Source organism: Sceloporus occidentalis, unplaced genomic scaffold, assembly GCF_023333645.1.
Source record: "Sceloporus occidentalis isolate IW3139 unplaced genomic scaffold, rSceOcc1.0.p SCAF_5, whole genome shotgun sequence".
In the NCBI taxonomy this organism is placed as follows: domain Eukaryota; kingdom Metazoa; phylum Chordata; class Lepidosauria; order Squamata; family Phrynosomatidae; genus Sceloporus; species Sceloporus occidentalis.
This window is the reverse complement of record NW_028316985.1, coordinates 68,298,954-68,319,214: the sequence shown is the minus strand read 5'-3', so window position 1 is coordinate 68,319,214 and position 20,261 is coordinate 68,298,954. Positions and strand designations below refer to the sequence as shown.

The window sequence follows — 20,261 nt, the reverse complement described above, 5'->3', positions numbered from 1 at the left end:
TAACTGCGCTTTATATTTCATGCTTCATTAGATGAAGGAAATGGGTGTGCCATAGCTCCCACCCAAGCAATTTTATCTGGCTGGTAATGGCCTCATCTAATTCTAATCACGGTACTTTGCTCGCAATTTCACTTGTAAAGACATGATGATGCCATGAATATTTTATATAGAAAACTATTGTGCTGCTGTTTTTTCTGATCTACATGGATGGGTTTAGGATCTCTGCTAAGCTGCCTATAAATGGAATGTTTGAAAACGCACATTATTTTCTCCATATTAGTGACTTTGCACTATCTACACTCACATTCCATTACTTTGCAAATTATTTTGATGATGATGATGATGATGATGATGATGATGATGATCATCATCATCATCATCACTGATTTGCCAGGGAAAGGTGCTTGTGGTATTTTATACTCAGGTGCAAAAATAACTTGGCTAGCCATGAATATAATACAGTTTGACTGGTGGGTGTGTATTGGACATCCTTTCTGGCTTTATATCATGCAGCAAAACATATTTTTGCCCCCCTTGTTCTACATTGTTGAGCATTGTGGTTTGCAGAAATGCCTTCCATTGTCTGACATCAGAAGTGCAACAAACATTTGGCATTCATGTTGAAGACAACACTAATGACAGGAACTAAAAATAAGAAAGGAAAAGAAAGGCCTTCATGTCTTCATAAAAACTTGTGTGGATCTCTCTTTTGAAAGCCATAAACGGACAATGTATTCTGTACTTTGCATTGACTGGAGACATAATGAAGGCTTTTGAAGGAAAGAAACAAAACAGTAGACAAAAACTGGCTTTCAGTATGGACAATTCAGTGTTTGCATTCACAAGCTCCAACATGATAAAGGCTTTACAGAGCTAGTTCTTAGATTTCAGATCCTGTACCAACAATACATTTTCTGCAGGATATTTTGGTTTGTTTGTTTTTGGTGCAGTCACTCTTTCCCAGAAGCACTGCTACTGTATTGCTTTGAGATACTGTATTTTGCAAGAAAGTAAGGTCTTCCTGAAAGTCAGCAGAGTATAATGGTTTGAGTGTTCAACTAACGACTTCATCACATGAGCCCTGTTCTCACTATAATCACACAAATCAGTGAAAGCACAAACATACCTGTTCTATGAGTAGCTATCATCACACAGTCACACAACCAGGACTGCTGCTTCCATTGCACTGTGTTCTGGACCCCTCCTTAACACTGCTCCCCTATCCTATGCCCTACTTCTTTTGCTGTGTTTTATTTTATTTTTAAGCTTAAAAAAGAACAGTTCTGCAGTCTGAGGAATGTGGTTTAAGTTTTAAAGAAATAAGAGAAGAGAAGAGGCCAAACAGACAGGCCAAAATAAAGCAGCTTCAGGTCACTTTGGGGGTGTGCTGTTTAAATGCTGCATATGTCCTAAGAGGCCTGAAGCTCTGCCAAAGCCACGCTCCAGTCCTAAGGACTGGAGGGCGGCTTCTGGCCTCTTAAGATGTGTGTGTCATTTAAACAGCATACCTCCAAAGTGACCCAAAGCAGCTTTATTTTGGCCTGTCTGTTCAAGCCCGAAGTTTTTTTTAAAAAACCTAAATGAATCAGGCTGCTTGGGAGTAGTGAGGGGGGAGTGGGACAGGAGAAGAAGAGACTGTGACGCAATATGACTGCCAATTTTGCAGCTGCTGTGGCAGCAGTGTTTCCCACTTGAAGACTCATGGGACTGCCCTGCAACTGGGAGCTATTGACAGGTTTTATGAGGTCTTGCTCATACTGGCTGCTCAGTTGCTACTTCCAGGATAACTGGATGCAAAGGAAGCAGAGATCAAGCAGCTGGTTGAGCAGCAACCAAGTAGCCACTTGCCCTTGCCTGTCTTTGCCTCAAGGCCAGCACAAGTGAGACATTTCTTGGTCACTGCTCGACCATCTGCTCAGTTGCTGCTCCCTTTGCACCTGGTCAGCCTAGGAGCAGCAACTGAGTAGCTGGCTGAGCTGCAACCAAGAAGCCTCTTTCCTATGCCAGCCGTGCGACAATGACTGGTGTGAGTGAGAAGTTTCTTGGTCATTGCGCATCTGGATGTAAAGGGAACAGCTTCCCTCCAGCAAAGAAGGACTCTCAATCCTTCTTTGTTGGGGTGGAGAGGGGCATAGCCAGTTTCCTACTTTGCTCCCCAGAAAGAAAGGACTCTCAGTCTGAAAGAGATGAAGGACTCTTTAGATGAATTGACCCTGGATGCTCCCCACCCTCAGAGATGTGCTTTCCCTACACAGCTTCAGGTTATCTCTCCTCCCCCAACACTGTTTTTACTGCCAGATCTTCTCTTGGCCTGTCTGATGAAACAGTGCAGGAGCAACGGCACAGCTCCAGCTTACCAGGCAAGACCTGGCAAAGCTCACAAAGCTTAAGCAGGATCCCAAATTAGAAAACACCTTTTCGCTGCCACTTCTCCCTCATGGCCACAAGCTTTAACTCCTCACACCCACCATGGTCCCAAAGGCTACTGGTTTACCTGTCTTTCTTGCACACCAACACTTTGATTGAAGACCCCCCCCCCCCCGGCTGCCCCTTTTTTCTTCACCACTCCCCTGGATCTTTCCACTACGTCCAGAGGTTATTGACTTAGATGTCCTGTTTACCTCATCCAAGGGCTGAACATAAGAGTCCAGGATGCAAGTCCAAACAGTACAACAAAGGAGTAAGCAAAGGTGTAGTCAAAGGTCCATTCCAAAGGTCTAGCAACCAGAATCCGGTATCAGGTATCAGAGTTCTCAGCAATGACAAAGCCACGAGGACAGGTTGTCAGCCGTGAGAGTGAAGCATCTGGCTCCTGGCGTGCCTCAGGTATTCTCGATTAGATCTCTGTTTGGTCTCCATGTCTTCTGAACCTACAGGGGAATTCTGTTCATCCGAGATGGCAGCCTTCAACATGTTCTAAATACAGTGGAATAAGGGGAAAATATTTTTTTTACCTTTTATTTCTTTTTCCTCCCCTCTCTAATTATAAATAAGAGACCTAGTGTACATTTCCTCCCATTCTGGGGACATACCTCCCATGATATCCCAGGGTTGTTAAATGATCTGTCTCCTTTCCTTCTTCTCCAGCATCTGACACCAAAGATTTATGAACTCTGTAATTTTCCATGGGGCTTTCTAAGGTGAGCTTTTCCTCTGCTCCATGAACAGAAATCCAATGTACTATCTCCCAAGAGGACATCATATCTATCACCCAGTGATGTATTAAAGTCATTTTCTCCAAGTCTCAAGCTAAGTCTCAAGTCTCTACCTTCAAGACACAAATCGAGCCTCAAGTCCTTGCAAGATACTTTCAAATCAGGGCCTTGTTCCCACTATGAAATACAGTGAACTGCAAATGACCATCGTTCCCATTTGAAATTGCCTCCTGTCGCAATATGATCAAATCCTGTCCTGATGAAGTGAGTCAAAGGCAAAAAAACCCATTTTTTCCAGAGAGTAATTTCATAGTGGTTCTTTTCAGATGAATCGATTCTGAAGCAAGTTCAATAGTCAAGTTAGTGTTTATTGTACTAGTGGGAATGATAGATCAGAATAAGTGGGAATGACAGATCAGAATCGATCCATTCTGGAAGGGGGGGGGGACTAATGGCAGAGGGGTGTTCACAATTCCTTCCTATTTTGGAGGTGTCACACACACCCCAGTGCATTTGCTGGTGTGACCTTTGTTTTTTTAAAAAATTAAATTAATAGGTGAATTGATAGATTGGTTCATTCTATCTATTGGTACCATTCTATCGATTCATTGATTAATTCTATTTTTAAAAAATGCTGCGGAGGAAGAAGGGCTAAGAGCATGTAAATGCTCCGCCCTCCCTCCGCCCTACCGCGCACGCAGGCCGGTGTAAACTGCCAGTCTGTATTCCCCCTTTGTGTCCATTTGGACACACAACTGTTACTTAAAAATGGCTTGGTCGGAAGGGACTTTAAGTTCATCTAGCCAGTAAAGGAATCTGAGCTCCATTTCTAGATTTAGCTTCTGGTGTTCAAAACACATTGTTTATGTAGGGTTGTTTTTTTTAAGACTTCATCAATTTGTTTGTCCTCCTTGTGCAGGGGCCATGCTAAACTTCTCTGTATCATTTCAATTTTAGTACATGTCCTGCTGAAGCAAGCACGTTTATGCAGGTTGCTGGTGATATTGTAGTTTGCTGGTGATGGTGACTCAGCCATTCTTTTTTTCCCCTCCCTTGCAAGTTAGCAGATATGAGGGTATGACTTTCCAAGTTTACTGTTTCGTGTTTTTGCATATAGCGAATTCATGAGTCTTTTTGATGGTTTTTTGTGGACCATTGTTTGCCTCTTTGGAGCACACCCAGAACTTGAAAAACATTTGATCAATTTCAGGTCAGTACAAGCCTGGTTTTATTTCTATGACTTCCTTGAATAAGAATATCATGTGCTGAATCAACAGATCACTTTTCCACAGGAATAATAACCTTATTCTTCTGTACACAGCCCAAAATGTTACTTTGTAAATTTGTACTCATATTGGAGTTTGGGAGGACCCGAGTTAATGAAATCAAGTTGATAATCTTTTCCTGCATCTGATCCAAACACAAATAGATAATGTGTGCTTTGTATAGTTTCCAAATGAGGGATCCCTACTGCAAGAGGAGCTGTGAGTCACCTAAATTAAACGTTTTGCAAGAAAATATCCCTGTTCAAAAAACTTTTTGGAAAATAATACAACACTTTGCTCACATGCCTGGCTCCACTGAGCTTGATGCAGAGCTTTCTGAGGAAATGGAACCAACAAGCCTAATTTCCTGGAACACAGAGAAATGTTTTCAAGCAACATATTAGCATCATTTGGTGTTCAGCATAAACCCTCAGAACAAGGAACTCATTTGTCTAATAAATTACAATATATATCACTATTAGCATTGTTCATCTATGGGTTGAAAGAAAGCATTATTTTTTGACCTGCATTTTATCATGAACAGTTTAAGTGTTCAACTTGGAGAGATCATAGGCTTGGAGTGTACAATGTCAAAGGAAGTTCACGGAAGGAGAGTTTCCTCCTAATCCTCCTCCCTCTGGCCATCTCTAACCCACAAAGGAGAGTCATGGGGATATCCCAAACAATGGCGATTGAGAACACACAAGCACACACACATACTTACTGATGTTTTTGGTGTTCAATCTGTTGTTTTTGTTGTGTGCCTTCAAGTAGTTTCCAAATTACGGTGACCCTAAAGTGAACTTATCATGGGGTTTTCTTGGCAGGTTTCTTCAGAAGTGGTCTGCTATTGCAATTCTCTGAGGCTAAGAGAGTCTGACTTCTCCAGGGTCACTCAGTGAGTTTACATGGCCAAACCTGGATTTGAACTTTGGCTCCAGAGTTGTAGTCCAACTCTCAAACCACTACTGGCTTTATATTGGTTTTAATAATAGATAAATTACCTTAAGTCCCATTGTTGGGATATAAATGAATAAAATAATAATTACTTGCAATAAATGCCTTTCCCCAATGACAGTGGTATGACCACTTTATAACTTCTCTTCCTTTGGAGTGTGACTATAACACTTTAGTGATGTTTATCATTATTCCAGCTTGCAAAGGAGGAATATTGTATGGCTGATGTGGTGTTCCTGATGTGTTTTGTGTTGCTCCTTCATGTTCTGGGATGGCTGCTGGGGTGATGACGCGGTGGACAGGAGGAGTGTATATTTTGTATCACAGGCCAGTGGCTTTGATCATTCAAATATTTGTTAAAAGTAAGTAGAAGTAACTACTTTATTTATTTTGAGGCTAGGCTGGTGAGTACATGTGGCAGGGCTTTATAGTAGCATCCTGACTGTTGAACTTCCTCCAGAGAATAGTCAGGCTGGCTCCATTCCTTCTGAGTTTCCAACAAGCAGTGAGGACCATGTTATTTGGTTTGACTTTTGCACACCTTCCAACATTTCACACATGAAAACTGGGACATGTGGCTAAATAAAATTATTAATTAGGAAGAACACACAAGCTAAGAGAGGATGCAGCAATTTGCTTTTGCTTGAGTTTACAGGGAAGGACAAGATTCCACTCCACTTCCCTCCGCTCTCTGAGTTAATTGAGCACAAATGATTTTTGCACCTCATTAATAAAATTTACCATCTTTGTAGCAATTGAAGTATAATGAAGACAAAGGGGAAAGTGGGAGGAGAAGATAGAAACTGGGTTGTTAAAATGCAATTGAAGCCACTGTTTTAATCAGGATTGTCCTTGTCAAATAGGGGCAATGAGAGGATATGCATTTGCGTCTTAAAATTAGGGGTCTTTGCTATTAATGATTTCTAAAATGTTTGGTTTTGCAGATATTGTTAAAGAGAAGTTTAAACTGGATTTTGTAATATTTCACTGGCAAGCAAAAACATTTTTTTTAAGCAGGCTTTTAAACATATTATCAGGACCCGGTGGGTTTTTTTTTTAAAATATGGGGTGTGTTTTAGTTATGTTTGTATGTTTTTGTATTAATTTTATATTATTTTAACTAGATTATTTAAATTTTTAAAATTTTTATTGTGACATTTTAATAATGTTTTTATCTTGTGAGCTGCCTTGGGTCCCTTTTTGGGAGAAAGGTGGCATAGAAATAAAATAAAATTCTGAGAAACTAGGGTGCTTTAACTGTTTTTAAAGTTATTTATCTAATGTTTTAAAGTGTTCTTATATATTGTGCTTAGCCTTGAGGTTCAAGAGGTAGTAAACAAACAAAGAAATCCACTTCTAGGGAATTGGAAGTAAAGAGCCATTTTTTGAAAAATGAAATTAGAACAGTAACTATCTTGCGAGGAATTGGAACTATACCTAATTGAAGTGAAATTATCAAATTCTACTCACTCCTTCTTCATACCTACCCTGAGTGCTGCTGTACTAAAAGTAAGTAAGACCTGCTTGCCAAGGCACCCAGTTATAGCTGACTAAATTCCTTGGGTAGAGGTATATGACACATTTGAAAAGAATATGGCTTATACTACAGCTTTTGCTGTACAGACGAAAGGTTACACTCCTATTGAGAAATGGAATAGATGTGTGCTAAACACTGTGTAATCTTAGTCACTTTCACCTCATACCAGCAATCTTCACATCTGCTTTACATAATTCAATGATCATTGGATGAACAATACTGTGGAAAATAGCATGAAAAAGACAGAATAATTACTTCAGCATGCATAGTTAAAGCTTGCCGGGCTTTGAACTTGACACAAGGCCCAGTTTTCTAACAGGCAGATGCTAGCTTGAAATTCTGTATAACTCATTATAATTAAAAATAGGATATCCAGTCAAAGTTCTCTAGCTTCTAAATTATTCACAAAATGACATTCCATGCAGTGATAATCATTGTGAACCTTCTTAACAGTGACCAACTCTGCAGGGCTGACCCTATGTTTCTAGCACTTAGAAAAGTAATGTTTCTGGACTGCAGTCTCAAAAGAAGCAATCGCCATAAAGCCTTTTGCATGTGCTCTCCAATGTCATGTCTATCTTGGGCCATTTGTAATTAATTACAGATAACAATCTACAAAATAAATGACCTTCCGTTTTCTTAGAAGAGCGCTCACACCTTTGAAACTGTTCTGTTTTGGTCAAGGAAAGGTTAGGGAGAAGTAGAATTTTTATTTCTCCCACACACATCTTTTCAAGAGGCTCATTATTTTATAATTAGGTATGTGTTTTTAGGATAAAAGTAACTCCATATAAGCTACATATAGGAAACACAGCAGTTACTTTCTGCAACAGGTGCTTTGAACAGCAATTGTAATCCCTCAACCAGTCCTCCTGACAGCCATTTTATTTGGCATGTCATAAAGTAGCCTGAGCCAGAGTAGCATATTGGTTTGAGTGCTGGACTACAACTCTGGATATCAGGGTTCAATTCTCACTTGGCCATGCAATCCACTGGATGACCATGGGCCAATTACATGCTCTCAACCTCAGGAGAAGGCAATGGCAAACCTCCTCTGAACCAATCTGGCCACAAAAATGCCATGATAGGTTTGTCTTAGGGTCGCCGTAAGTTGGAAGTGACTCCAAGGCACATAATACACACAAACTAGCCTGCTACTTTCAGCTGTGTTGTAAGGCTCTATGCTATGGAAAATGCTAAAGCAAGATCTAGGACTTTGTCACATCAGCCTGCTATCCAGCCACAATTGTGCTAGGTTAAGAACGGAAGCATACTAGTGTGGCATAATTTCTTATCACACTTTCCCCCACAATAGTGCTTTGGTGATCCATGGTTATGTAACCTGTTTTACGCACTGCCAAATGGTGCTTTCTGGGAGGTAGGAGAGAGACAAGCAATTGGAGCTGCCAACTGCCTCCTGAAGCTAGCTGCTGTGTGAATGTTTACATAGCAGTTGGCTTTGGGAAGGTGGTGGTGGCTGCAATCAATGAGAGGGGGATGTGGGGAGGGGAACAGAATGACATCCCCTTACACCATGTGACTGCCTGAGAAGCAGAATTCCAGCATAAGGGACCTATCACATGAATGCAGTAATGGAATAGCAGTGAGACTATGGCCCTGTAGAGACCGGCGAAAAGCATTGACCTGTGGGCGGAATCACAGAGTAGCATCCGCACACTCGATGCTGTGATCGTGCCCTCCATGGTGCCATTTTGGTGCACACCTGTTTACATGGCAGATGCCATGATGACACCACTCTGTTGCTGCATCTACACGATATAGCGCCAAAGTGGTGTCATAATGCCATGCTGCATTCCCTATGACACCCTTTCTGGGGCTGACAAAAACCTCGCCATTTGCTGGTTCTTTTTGCACCAGGTTGGGGGGGGTGACGGCATGCAGTTGTCACGTTTCCAACCCAGCGCTTCCAGGGGTGCCTGTACAGCCCCTAAGTATCTATTGATGGGCCTTGCCCATCAATGAAAGATGCATCACAGTATCCTGCTGCCGCCTTGCAACAAATGGAATGCAAGGCAGCAGCAGGATGGAAACAAAATCATGTGATAAGTACTGGCCAAAGACTCTCTTAGCCTGTTAAATTTTCACTTTTATAGCCTTATGTGATAAAGTCCTCAGTCACTGGTTTGTTTATTTTCTGCATAGCCACCATGGCAGCAACATATCAGGAAAGGCAGGAGAGCAAGAGCAAGAGAGCAAGGTGGTGGATTTGAGAAAGTAGCTCCTATTTCTATGTCAGTAGTAACTCTGGAGAGTGGTACGTTGCTCTGTACTTTTTTTCATTAAGCTGGAAAAGGCCATTAGTGAAACCAACTGTTATCTCTCCAGAATGAATCAACCATGATGAACTGCTGGAATAAGCTGCACCACACAGTTAGATAACACTAACATAGACAGTAATATCATCCCACTTTTGTTTTGTTTTTTTCAGAATCATCCCTGCTAATCACGGGAATGTTAACATTTGCAAGAGGATTTCTGCTCTGACTTCCACAGCATATTTTCATTTCGCAGCATTAGAGACACAGTTGCTGTTACTACCACTGCCTATTCAGCATGGGCTTGATCACAATAGCTTGGTATGCTGACAGTGTGTCTTCTATTCTGTTTCATTAGGACATACTGTGCCTCTGCCTCTGTTCTTCATATTTTGCAGTGTGGTGAGTACACTAGTCTTCCCTGCCTGTGGCTTTTCCTATTTTCTGCACTGAGTCAAATGGATGACTGTGGATGAACAGTATCAGCCAGAGATCCCAGAACTATTTTTAAGGTGCCTCCTTCACTCAACAGTGGCAGGTAGCTTGCTATTAATTTTGTCTATTTGCAGGTACTTGTAAGAGGAGGGCAAATTAATTTCTCTATCCGTTATCATTCAAACATTCTTAAATATGAAGCACAATGTATACTTAGATGTCCCCTTCATGTGCTCATTGTAGCTTACTCCCATATACGTGTGCAAAAGATAAATTTCAGGCAGCCTTTATTATGCCCGAGAGAGCTCAACCACACTAACTGTCTTAATATTTCTTTGTGCTTGATCATTTAGTGTCTTCCTGACTGATAACTCCTGAGGAGAGCCAATACATCACAGTCTTGGTAGTTCAATTTTGCCAAATAATTTCAGGGCCAGTTCAAACAGCTTTGCTCCCTGCTTCTAGGGTCCATGGTGTCACCTAATAATGGGACTCTCCTAGGAATTTCTTGTATTAAAATATGGTTTAGTCACTCCTTTCAATAGCCAACTGAGAACAGTATCATCATTCTAAGATAGCGCCATCCTCAGATGTTCTTGGACCATAAGTTCTTGCCAGTATTACTGATGTGGAGGGATGATGGGAAGTGTTGTCCAACACTATCAGCAGGGCCATATGTTTCCCATCCTTATTCTAAACCTTAGAATCCAAGGATGACCAGGCACCTCTCATTTGAAGGACTGGGCTGGCTTTTTTAGCTGCCTATGGTTCTTCAATGTGCACTTGACAGGAGGAAAGCAAGAAACACTTCTACAATGGACATACTTAATGGGTGATTCCAGATGGCAATCCCTATATGCTATATTGATACATCAACATACCAGTTTTAAAAGCAAGCTAGATTTGCACTCTGTATAGCAATGCCTATCTCACAAAAAATCTACTTGGCTGCTTTCACACAGTCTTGCAACATGGTGTTGCCTGGAGGTTTCTTTGTTTTGCCCTATTCCTTTGCTACAGTATTGCCTGTCCTCTTCCACACTGCCCTTCTTTCCACATCAGAAGTTGAAGGGGTTCTTCCCCTTTCTGAAAAGAATGTCAGACGTTTGCCCCCTGTTTCCATGGATCTTCTGCTTGAATGGTAGAAATCCAGAGAAAAAATTAAAAGCAAAAGAAAAGGAGAGCAGAAGCCTTGAAGTTACCCTTCAGTATTTAGTACAGAGTTGGGCAAAATATGTCCTACGGGTTGCATGCAATACCAAGCCATTATCTGTGGCAGGATTTTATTTTAATTTTTTTAAAACAACAACAACATTGTACTTTGTTGCTGAAATTCATTGATGGCAGAATGAACAAAATGCCCTATAGACAATGAGACAGAAAATATCATAGTCAGTATCATATTTAGATCAGTTTAAGTATATTTAAAGTGCATTTATATATAAATGTAAATGTAATAACAGTGAATCAAGTATGAATGGGGATTTCAGTTAATTATTAACTGAATAATAGTAAGTGACTATTAATATTAAGTGAAGGATTTTTATGAATTTAATAATTTTAACAAATTAATTCCATATATCTACATAGCTAATTTTTTTTAATCAAAAATAAAAATAACAATAAAAGACCCTTCTGCTCCTCCTCAGAGTAGCCCTCAAACGCTTGGCCAACCTCAACAGTGGTCCTTGCTCCACAGCAATTGGACACTCCTGATTTAACATCTGGGAGGGAGAGGGAGCCTTTGTTTTCCCTGCTTACCCTTTCTTATGGTTTTTCAATTTTTCATTGAACTTGGACTAGTGTGCATGTGTGCTCTGTGTGCTTTCAAATCATTTCCAACTTGGCATGGAGTTTTCTTGGTAAGATTTGTTCAGAGGAGGTTTGCCATTGCCTCCCATGAGGCTGAGAACATGTGACTTGCCCAAGGTCACCCAATGGGTTTCATGGCTGAGTGGAAATCAAACCCTGGTCTCCAGAGTTGTAGTCCAACATTCAAACTACTATGCCTAGCTTGGACTAGGCAGTCCTTCAAATACAGGGTGATTTCAGATGCAGGACTGGCAGTTGGAAGAAACAATGGCATGTGCGCCTGTGGCGTGCATGTGCCATCTCACCATTGCACTGCCGCACCACCGCGAGCACAAGCCCCATTACTTGTAATGGGGCTCAAGCATACGCACAATTTCTTTTATGTGGGGGAGTGTGTGTGTGTCCGGAACGGGTCCCCACATAAAAGAAGGGCGCAATGTAGATAATTTTCCATTCTAAAGAAGAGCATGTGGTTACTTGAATTAAGAAGCAAAGAGACTTCTCTAGTCTGGACCTAATACACACAGAGCGAGAGACAACACACACGTGCATTTCACCCCACAATACAGACCCTCTTAAAAACCCTTCATCAATTTATTTATTTATTTTATTTATTATATTTTATTCTATTTGCCAAAACAGCACTCAAGTTGACTTGAATAAGAACTGCAGTTTGTACAATGAGTGTAATTTCACAAAATATGATGTGAAAATGTGTACAATTTAGAACTAGCAGAGTTCCTTCCTCATCCCAACCCCTACAGTTATGGGAACTGTGCTAATAACTGCTGTAAAATGTATTCCTGGTGAGCACTATAATTTTACAAACACTCTTCTTCAGTACAGAAAGTGTCAACTGATTTGAAAAATAAGTTTATTTATATATAGCGAAGCAAATGATAACTATGCTTCTAAAATAAATCGAGATTTTTTTTTAAAAAAAAAAACTGTCTAGTTCCTGCAAAACTTTAATCAGCCGAACTATAATAATTTAAACTGGAAAATGGACTTCATCTAATTGCAGCCCATTAGAGTTCAGTGTGGACAAATATACATATTCATTTGCACAGGAAAGAGAGACAAGTCTAGACTACTTTCATTTTTCTTTAAAACTTATAATATAAAGTTAGGGGCTGAAGAGACCGCCCCAAGGGGCGGCCTGCAGCCAACCCTTTTAGCGCTGGATTGGGGCTGTGGCAACTACTGCTGAGGCCTTTCCACAGTGCAAAAAGAGCCACAAAAAGCGGCTCCTTTTTGCTCCATAGAAAGGGTGCCATAGCTGGTGGCGCAACTGCTTTTCAACACTCCTTTGGTGCTGCATCATCTGGATGCAACGCCAGAGGAGCACCATGATGCCCCCCATTATACAGTGGGCTGCACTGCCTCACGCCGGCATGGGAACAGAGTCAGGGCATATGTCGTGCCAACACCATGTCCCATTCTGCCCCAATACCAGCCTTTATTGCTGGTCTGTCAAGCCTGGCTGTCTAAAATACCCTGGGAGGTTTAATTTTTGCTAAATAGCAATGCCTAGAGTACAGTACAGTAGCTTTTATAGCATACAATTATAGTTTGCAGTTGATTTGTATTTGTAAGGAAGCTTTTATAGAGGAGTTTGGAGTTTATTTTTTTTCATTAGATGAGGTATTGCACATTAGAAGTCCTTCCTTGCTTTCAATAAACTGTTTCTTTGCACTCACAGTGGTCCACACCCTCTTGTTTTTCCTGCTCATTGGCAGTGCCTTCTGTTCTGTTTAACAAACTGTACTCTTCCAGATGTTGAATCAGGCAGTGGCAACAGCAAAATCAGGAAGTTCTGACAGGAAGGTACCTCACGAAGCGGTACTTCCTATTGTGATTCTCCAGTTCTGAATGTATTCACTTACAGAGCACTATGTCTGGAATTTTTCTTCAAGTCACCTTGAAATGCTCTAGGGCAGAGGTTCTCAACCTTCCTAATGCTGCAACCCTTTAATACAGTTCCTCATGTCATGGTGACTCCCAACCATAAAATAGTGGTGTCTCAATTCCTAAGACCATTGGAAATATGTGTTTTCTGAAGGTCTTAGGTGACCTGTATGAAAGGGTCGTTCGACCCCCAAAGGGGTCGTGACCCACAGGTTGAGAACCACTGCTCTAGGGAAAGGGACATCCCCAGCTGCAGAGGATAAGGATTAGGCACAAACCTCTTCTGCCACTGGAAATGTCTTTCTGCTTAGAGAATTCTCTTCTGCCAGCTCATCTAAAGAGCAATCTCTTGGCAGAACTGCTTTGCTGGCTAAGAATCCCATTGTGGGAGAAAGGCAGGATATAAGCCCTGGAAATAAATAAATAAGATTTACTGGCAGACAAACCCCAAAGGAGCAGAGAAGTGGTAGAACAAGGCAGGCTTGTTGTTGTGGTGATGGTGATGTGCCTTCAAGTCATTTCTGAATTATGGCAACCCTATCATGGGGTTTTCTTGGCATGATTTGTTCAGAGGGGTTTTGCCATTGCCATTGCCTCAGACTAAGAGCATATGACTTGCACAAGGTCACCCAGTGAGCAGGGAATCGAACCCTGGTCTCTAGAGTCATTGTCCAACACTCAAACCACTGCACCATGCTGGCTGTCAGGCAGGGTTACACCATCCAAATCTTCTCAAGGCCACAGGCACTGCCACAATTTCAACACAAAGTGAGGCCAAGGCAAGGATAGTTTTCAATGATTTCACCATCTGAAGGGGCCCTCTTGTGTCCCACTGATGGAGATAATATAAAATGGGATAACTTGAGAGAAGGCCTTCTCAGCTGTGGCACACAAGTTATGGAATATGGGGAGGGACAGAAAATGTCATTCCATGTTGTTAGCAGGGATGTAGCTAGGATTTTAGAAGGGGGGGGGGTCCAGACTAAGTGTCACCATTATAATGGGGCTTGGGTGCGGTGGCGCAGCAGCACACACCATTCAATTTTCTAATGGAAGGGGGGGTTCAGACCCCAAGAACCCCCCCCCCCTTGGCTACGTCCCTGTTGCTGGTTACAGTGTGGTAGGGACTTATACAGATTAAAACCTCAGATGTTGGCACATTCCCTCCCTTAAGGCTCTGTACCCATAAAACTGTACCCTGTTATAAACCTCTGTTACAAATTTGTCTTGGGACCTGTGAAGCATCCTCTGGGAGTAGAGGCCTGCTTGCCTTTAAATTTATCTCAAGGATATTTTTAGCAGTTGTGTTGCTTGCAATAAAAATGTTATCCGAGTTCTCAGCTGCACAAAAATGAGCTGGACTTCCCAAGGAAGCCACAGCCAAATAGTCAAGTATGGTTTAAATGCCTGAGACATACTTTTTCTTGTAGATAAAGTGTTTAATTGATGAATGTTTATATGATAGAAAATACGTTACTTTGAAAGAGCCATCTGCAGACATTAATACCAGTACAAAGGATGTATTTTTTTTCCAAAACTCTGCTCTGCTGGGTTCAAAGCCAGAGTTTTGGCAGACATTTTGGCTCCATATTACAAGACAAAAACGCAAAGGCTTTTTCTCTCCACGAGTTTTGTTCCTCACAAAACTCCTAACTCATTAAGTTCCTCTTGATTAGTAAATACAAATGAGTGCCAGGCAAAAGGATGTTTCTGCATCCCATTTCAAGACAAATCTGGATTTCATGCTTTTTTTTTTTTTAAAAAAACACCCCACTCATTCCTTAAACTTGCCACTATATATGTTTCTCCTATGCCATGAATAGAACTTCTTTGATAACAACAGTAAGGAAAAACAATGCCAATGATGCATAAGAAACAGAGATAGAAAAGAGATGTCTCATAGGCTGCATTCACGGGGATGTATAGCTTTCTCCCACTGATATAACTGGGATGGCATTGTTGTTAACTGTCATCAAGTCTGCTTTGACTTGTGGCAACTATAAACGAGAGACACCCTTCCAAGACACCTTGTCATTAGCAGCTCTGCTCAAGTCCTGCACATTCAAGGCTGTGGCTTCCTTAACTGAGACTATCTATCTGTAAATTGTTCTTTCTCTTTTCCTACTGCCTTCCACTCTATAAAGCCTTTTTTTCTTCTAATGAGCCATGTTATCTCATGATATTACCAAAGTACATTAGCCTCAGTTTAATCATTTTGGCTACTAGGGAGAGTTCACACTTGATTTGCTCTAGAACCCATTTATTTGTCTTTTTAGCAATTGACAGTATCTGCAGAACTCTCCTCCATAAATACATTTCAGATATGTTGATTCTCTTCCTATCAGCTCTCTTTTACTGTCCAGCTTTCACAACTAGACATAGAAATTGGAAGTACAATGACATGGATAATCCTGACTTTAGTATTCCATTTCACAGATGAAAATTGGGACCCATGTGGCCAAGCAATATCAGCATGAGTGAGCTATGGTGGTGCAGTGGTTAAATGCCAGTACTGCTGCCATTCACAGCCACAAGGTTGTGAGTTCGATCCCAAGGTCCACTCAGCCTTACATCCTTCTGTAGGTCGCTAAAAGGAATACCCAGGTTGTTGTGGGCAATTAGTTTACACTTTGTAAACGGCTTAGTGAAAGCTTAAGTGCAGTGATAAGCATTATAGAAATGTGCTTGGTATTGCTGTGTGATCAAGATGCCAAATATTATTTATGAGGAAGAGTGCACAAGCTGGGTGAGGCTGCAGCAGTTTGCTTTTGCTTGAGCCTGCTGAAAAGAGTAAAACCCCACTATCTCCTCTTCTCTTTCCTCTGCTGAGTTTATGAGTGTAAACTACTTTTGTTCTTTGAATTCAGTTTGCAGCCACTGAAGTAAGCCAAGGAGAAAGCAGGAAAGAAGAAGGAAAAAAGAGAAACTGGGACATTTAAAAAGTCATTAAAATGTCAGATGACATAGGATTTATTAGGAATATCTGTGCCAAATCAGGACAGTTGGAGGGTATGGGGATATAGCCTGCTCATGGTACAGTGTTTAGAGCTGCCTAATCTTATGGGTGTTGAATCAGATGGAAAAGACCACTTCTTTGCCATTTCACCCAGATTGTAAGGATTTTAGACTATAAAACAACTTTACTAGATCAGATCAAACAGCTATTGAGACCAGTATCCAGTTTGCACAACAACTAACCAGGTGACCATAAGCAACATGTAAGCAGGACACTGAGGGTATTGCCTGTGATATAAGAAATAAAAGATAGCTGTCATGATGAGCAGACATTGATAATTTCATCCTCCATGAATGTGTCTGATCTCCTTTTAAGCCATTGAAGATGGTATCCATTGCTACCTTTTGTGATGTGAATTCCATAACTGTCTTGTGTGAATTCTTCCTTTTATCTGCCCTGGGGCACTTTTATACTACACAGACCTAGCATAAAGATACAACTTTAACTGCCATGGCAATATTCTAGAGAATCCTTTGATTTGTAGCTTGGTGAGACACAGGAGCACTCTGGCTGAGAATTCTTAAGTCCCCTCAAGCTGCAAATTCTAGGATTCCATAGGGCAGAGCCATACCAATTAATGTGGTAAAATTGTTTTATATTTGTGTAGTGGGAAAGAACTCTGAATCACCTGCTGTTCAGCTTCATTGGATGAAGATGAGAGAAAATGCTTTCCAAGTTACTTTCTCTACACCAGGGGTAGGCAACCTTATTGAGCTGGGGGCCGGGTTGCTGTCCCTCAGGCAACTGGGGGGCCGAAGCCAAAAAATAAATAATTATATAATTTTTTTTAAAAATTAAATATATAAATAAACCAGGATAAATGTAGGACAAAATTGTCAAATGGAAGACACTTTTTTTAAAAAAAAATGGAGGACACGCGAAAAAATTTGCTGATTTTTAAAAAAATGTTAATATAAATGCATGTTTCTGAGGCTTCTATAGACAATTATCCCCCAAAGACCCCGGCGGCAATCGGCGGCAGGACCGGGCTGGGGCCGGTCCCAAGGCCTCGCCGGGCCGCATCCGGCCCGCGGGCCGCAGGTTGCCTACCTCTGCTCTACACCATTTGTATCATGAGATTGGTTTGGATGGTCATCCTATTGATTTCCACAGATCTATTTTAAGCAAAACAAAATTTGGAACCAGCTCTTTGAGTTTGTTTCTTCATTACATTTGTATCCATCATTCCTCTCATTCATTGAAAGATAGTATATATGGGTCTTTATCCTCACAGCAGTCCTTCTGTGATGTAGGTCAGACTAGGAGTCTTCTGGTTTAATGAAATCTAGAAGCTGAATTTCCCGAATTTCCCAAAGTTCCAGCTAAACATTTTAACTACTATTCAGCACTGGTCCCATTATAGATATACAGGGGTGTGATGTGTAGAAGAAAGTGTGGCTTTGCAATAAATTCTGAATTGTACACACTGGTGCCTTGGCTTGAAATACACTGGCAGACAATGCAGTTTAAAAAGTTTTAATCAAGCATATAGCATTGCTGAATAAACATAAATATCCCAAGAGGGGGAAAAATCTTTATATTGTATTTATATTGTAATAGCTGATATAGCTAATCATATAGTTCAACAATATGTCAAATTCCTTTCACCATCATGATAATAATAATGCAAAACTCATTTTTTTTCATTTTCCCATCAGAGGAATTAAATTATGTAAAATCAAGGTAGAGTGACACATAGTGTGAGGATATCTCAACCCTTCTCATTTTCTCATCAGAAGAAATCAATTAGGTAAAATGGAAGCAGGGATAGACACAATGTGCGGACATCTCACCCATTACAAAACTGGCCATTGGCACATGATGATTCTCATGTCAATAGGGTGGTGAATCTGCTCCGGGTTTTTATCTGAACTAAGCTATCCAAGGCACTGTGCCAATTCAGGGACAGAGTTCAGCTTACTGAATTATTGTTGTTGTTGTTGTTTGTCTTCAAATCATTTCCAATTTATGGCAACCCTAAGGTGAACTTATCACAGGGGTTTCATGGTAAGATTTGTGCAGAAAGGGTTTACCATGACCTTCTTCTGAGGCTGAGAGTGCGTGGCTTGCCAAAGCTCACCCAGTGACTGAACTGAACTTTGGACTTTAGAGTCCTAGTTCATTATCCAAACCACTACACCACGCTGGCTCTCTCAGGATCCTGGATACCTACATTAAAGTTTAGACTAAAACCCTGGGTGGAATCGCCATCCCACTGACATGGGAAGCACCAGCTGCCACTGCTGGAGCAGAAGGCTGAATGCTGCAGTGTTGGTTTGCTATTTTCAGAAGGAAGCCTGTGTAGAATATTCTATTAAAGAAGGGAGTCCCATCACAGATAATCCTGTTAAGGCTTCTTTTTAATATTAGTGTAGAGTTTTGTTTTTTAAAAAATAATTTTGTGGAAAATGTGGTCAGAGTTCTTTAAAGATGATGAGATGTATCTAGGGGGAAATACTTTCTAAAGCCTTTGCAACCGCCCAAACAATACACTTTTTTGTATTTTGTTCAAGATAAGATGTATATAGCCATGTGGTGGGTCTCTAAATTGTGGCCCAGTTGGTATAATTTAGAGTTCAGGCATTTTGCATCAAGAGATTGAGCTTGGAACACTGTGTATTATTCATAGGGACACTTGACACTCCCCTGGAAGCACCATGGGAAGTTAAAAAAAACCCTTCCAGCCCAAGGAGATAGAGGATTAATGAGCCTTTTATTGCTCTTTGATTTTATGAAGAGATTATCTCAAATGACATTTTACATAGAAATACTTAAAGGCAGTAATGTGGTGCAATTCTACAGTAAATCAAGCAAAAGTTTGTGTTTGGAATACAACAGCCTTATGAGCTACAACCAGTCTCCACAAAGTATGAAAAAGCAAAGCCTATTGATTTCAATAGGCTCCTGTGGTCTGTTTCAGGGACTTAAGTAGAAGCAAACACTTTTTATCAAATTGGCAAGGAAAGTGGAAGACAACCTGGTGGCACAATAGGGTGAGAGACTATTGGTTGGAGGTCTGTGGTCCCACAGCTCTTAGCATCTCCAAATGCAGCGTCTTGGAGATATACTCACTCCCACTGAGGCTGCATCTACATTGCAGAATTAATGCACTTCACTGAATACACTTTAACTGCCATGGCTCAATGCTATGGAATTCTGGGATATGTAATTTTGTGAGCTATGTGGCCATCTCTTTCCAGACAGCTCTGGTGTCACAACAAACTACAAATCTCAGGATTTCATAAGACAGAGCCAAGACAACTAAAATAGTTGATTATAGTTTATGGGGGAAAATGAACTTTAAAATATTTTAGTATAATTTTATCATATTTTCCCAGGAATTATGCTTTTGTTATGTGTCCTCATGTTGTTTCTGACTTATGATGATTTTGTCATAGGGTCTTCTTGGCAAGATTTTGTTCTTTTAGAAAAAACCCCAATATTGATCATCCTGGATTAAGTGGGTTTTTTTGGCAGTCCATCCGAATTTAACCAGTTGCTTCTGAAATGCAGGTAAACAACAAAGGCATCATTCACAGTACATAATAAACCAGTTTTCAAACCGATGTAAACTGATTTAAATGGTCCTTGTTTGCACTTGCACTGAATTTCTGGTGCAGTTTGCCAGGGGGATACAGAGCTAAACCCATTTAAACCAGTTCTTCTGAATCCATGGGATTCCCCACATCTTTTTTAATTAATCGATTCAGCGCATGTGTGAATGCACTGTTGATTGGATTTGGTTCTGTGTGGCATGATCACGCCTGTGATGCAACTCCATTTTGATTCAATCCTATTGATGAATGTGAATGCAAAGTGGAGTAAATTGAAATGGGCAGATTCGATTGTGTTTGATTAGTTCACACGAGTTCACATCTATTCAGTGCTAAATTGCTTCAT

At 40.8% G+C, this 20,261-nt stretch overlaps 1 non-coding gene across 1 annotated transcript; it reads right to left on the bottom strand.

The window, feature by feature from the left end:
- Window positions 1–4,029: 4,029 nt before the first annotated feature.
- On the bottom strand, window positions 4,030–4,136 carry LOC149312280 (U6 spliceosomal RNA). Its single transcript, XR_016281534.1, has one exon. It is a non-coding gene; the product is annotated as a U6 spliceosomal RNA (small nuclear RNA).
- Window positions 4,137–20,261: the final 16,125 nt, after the last annotated feature.